Genomic DNA, 3,566 nt, shown 5'->3' with positions numbered 1-3,566 from the left:
TTTAGATGCAGCAGAAGCAGCCGTGGCCTGAGATAGGGAACTAATGACCGTCCCTATTGAGGGGAAAGGACTTTCTCACAGGACCTTTCGTCTACTTTGTCCTGAGGACTGATACATGCTAACATAGACTGCAGCTCATATGTGGCTCCGTGTCCCACCTCGACCTTGAGTCTCATTCCTCTCTCATCTGGCCTCAGACCTCTGGCTTCTATCTAAATTACACTTTCTCATCTTGTTTCGTATTCCTTTGTGGTAAAAGTTTTGAACTTGGATAATTTCCCCCTGCATATTAAACTCCTTCATATCACCTGTTTATTGTATTCCTTTGCATCAGAAAAAAGCTCATGACAAGTCATGGTTGTATCATGCCCACAAATCAACATTTTATTCCATCAAAGCAATTGGGACGTAAGGTCTCCCCTCCGGTAGGGGGCAGTAGTAGGAGGAATGTTTAGACCGGAATAAGAAAAGGGGATTGTGGGTATTCTTTCTAATATAGGACGTTGCAAGCTGAACGTCGTTAATCGTTGCAGGAGAAACCTACCCGGACGGTCTCAAAGCGGCGGAGCGCAGATTACAAAATACACTTTTGATAATATTTACCACTAACGCACGACATAAAACTTGATATATATTTTTTTTGTATCAAGACGCTTTTTGTAGCGGGGTTTAGCGTTTATGAAGGTGTCTGGTATTACGCTGGAGTTTGTTCCTACGCAGTCGGTCGACGCGGCCCGCACACTTTCTGAACACTTCAGCGGTTCCCGTGAAATGTGTGTTGAGACCATGGACTCCAACTCCACACACTGTTCGACCAAACACAAATTCGTGTCGAAGATGAAGTGGAAAATGCTTCGAACGAGGACGACGGAGGACACTTTCAAGATGTTACACAAGACCGTGAAGACCGGTCACAGATGCGTCCATAAGGGAAAGCCGTCGACGCCCAGACCCGGTAAGGGACTCCGGCCAGTGGGGGAGGAAGAAGGGGGACACAGGAGGGCCATGGCGCCGGAGAACACCACCCAGTACCTCATGGCCCGCGTCTACGCAGACATGTCGTCGCCTCTCGGTGACTCATTCTCACCGCGCTCTGTTTACGACACCGCCGTAGACGTTTACGGGGAGTCGTTGTCGCCGACGAGCGTTTCCACGGCGTTGGACTCCATTTACGACGACTATCTCGCTTTCCAACAGCGGGACTTTGAGGAAGTTTTCGGCCTGTGAGCCGTCATGCTAATCAGGAACCGGACTAGCCGACGTGGTCTAACCGACGAGGCCTCGCGAGACTTGGATGTTGCCTGTGGGCTCACTGATGACGTCTGTGGCAAAAGGTGTGCTGAATTGCATTTTTTTTCTTTGGTTTCTGTTCCGTTTAATTCCATGTGTCAAATGAGTTGGCGTTGTAGTCAATGTGTTGACAAGAGAATCGCTGCTGGGTTATGTCGCATGTTTCATGGTTGGGCTTTATTTATCACAGAGCTGAACCCGACACCGCCCGCAGTGTCGGGCGCACTCCCGAACAGCGCCAGCTGCCCACCGACGTCTGCCTCAAACCCGCCTCTCTCCTGGTCACCGCTTGCGTAATGAAGGTAAACGCTACGGTAACGGAGAGCAGATGGCAGGTACTACAATGTCGATACATGTGTCCCATTGCTAAGGTACCCATTGTTGAGTAGACCGATGGCAGTGTCCCATCGCCTCGGTGGAGTGAGTGCACATGAACATGTAAACGTTGTCTGAGCCTTTTCCAGGTCACAGTGCCACGGACTCTGGGTTCGGCTGTGAACTGGAGCAGAAAGCGGAGAGTCTCCCTCAAAGAGATGGACCAAGGTGACTCTTTGTAACGGGTTGTTATGTTATGAAGACTGGTTAACGTCCGTGTGTAAATAATGTACAGAAAGATTTTTGCGTGTTGTGTTTTAGACATTAAAATATTATTTGGGAAATAGTGTGAATGTGTCATGACTTTCTTATGTCTCCATTAAGTGACGATACAAAGTGATTTATAAAATAAAATATCGACTCTTGTTGTAAAATAACGCTGTTCTTCAAAAAAAAAAACGACTTCCGGGAAGGACCCTGGCAAGATGGCGTCCTCCACCCACTGTAACGGCCTCCTGTCGTCACCAGCTGCTGCCCCATGAACCACGAATAGGTAAACCAGGGTTTAGGTCGGGTTTAAATGCCACGTCTGTTCATGAACTGTGGAGAATGTTGCGTAAGAATAACAAAATAAATGCTATTGCACAACATGTTTGCCTTGAATTTGTCCAGGAAGCTTATCGTCTTTGTGTTTAAACATTGTGAGACAGTGTCGCCACTATGGGGTCAGAACAGTCATTAATAATGAATGCACAGAAGGATTCACAAATGTATTTTGTGATTTATACATACAAATTACTCTCTTCTCTCAAATACATTTCACTGCACGCACAAATGGATATCGGTATGTATAAATGTAAAATAAATCCATAAACAAAGTTTCACAAACATTTCTGAACCACACGCAAATGTGCCTTGTTTTAAGGCACATTTGTGTGCTGATCAGTAATGTTTATGGGTTTACATAACTCCATAAATGATATTTATGGATTTATATAAACCCTAAATATATTAAAATATTTGTATTTTTCATCAAATGAATTCGGATGTTACATTTATATACAAACTGTTCAACTTGAATTAACAAGACGCTTTTCATTTGTGAACTTGTTTGCATTTGTGTGTGAACTGGACTATTTATTTGTGGATTTTTGAGACTCCTGACGTCGCTAGATTTACAAATGCTTTTTTTTCAACAAGGAACTCTGTAGCCAATCAGATGCCTCCCTCGTTTTCAGCCAATCACATGACTAGTTCCGACCTTCAGTCTAGCCTCCGAGCCTCCCGGTTCCCTCCGTCAAATGTCTATGGGAAATACATACATGGGTATTTAATGATGGTACATAACAATCTCTAGGTGGCGGAAGAAGTAAAAGCTGCGTCACGTTTTGAGCTAAACTTTTTCCATCTAGTTTCAACTGGGTTTTTTGGATTGTCCGTGCCGTTAAAGAAGTAAACGGCACCGAATATGTAAAAACCTAGTCACTGCAGTCATGTGATTGGCTGAAACCGAGGGAGGCTTCTGATTGGATACAGAGAGTTCCTTGTTGAAAAAAATGCATTTGTGAATCCAGCCACGTCAGGAGAGTCTCAAAAATCCACATATAAATACAGACCAGTTCACACACAAATGCAACAAGTTCACCAATGAAAAGCATCTTGTAAATTCAAGTTTAACAGTTTGTACATAATTGTAACAACATACAAATATTTTTTTATGAAACTTTGCAAACATTTTTTTAATTCATAAATGTGTATTACATTTACTTAAAACAAGGTACATTTGTGTGTGGATCAAACATGTGTTTGTGAAACTTATTCTTGTTTATGGACAAATTTTACATTTATACATACTGATATCCATTTGTGTTTGCATTGAAATGTATTTGAAGAGAGTAATTTATATATAAATCACAAAATACATTTGTGAATCCTTCTCCGTGCATTCATTATTAATGAGA

General features: G+C 43.0%; 1 long non-coding RNA gene across 1 annotated transcript; it reads left to right on the top strand.

The window, feature by feature from the left end:
- Window positions 1–509: 509 nt before the first annotated feature.
- LOC115532310 (uncharacterized) lies at window positions 510–2,255 on the top strand. The gene is made up of 2 exons (XR_003974013.1): window positions 510–1,334; window positions 1,481–2,255. It is a non-coding gene; the product is annotated as an uncharacterized LOC115532310 (long non-coding RNA).
- Window positions 2,256–3,566: the final 1,311 nt, after the last annotated feature.

Source organism: Gadus morhua, chromosome 19 (genome assembly GCF_902167405.1).
Source record: "Gadus morhua chromosome 19, gadMor3.0, whole genome shotgun sequence".
NCBI lineage: Eukaryota > Metazoa > Chordata > Actinopteri > Gadiformes > Gadidae > Gadus > Gadus morhua.
Note: the sequence above shows the minus strand (reverse complement) of the source record. Positions and strands in the feature narration are given on the sequence as shown.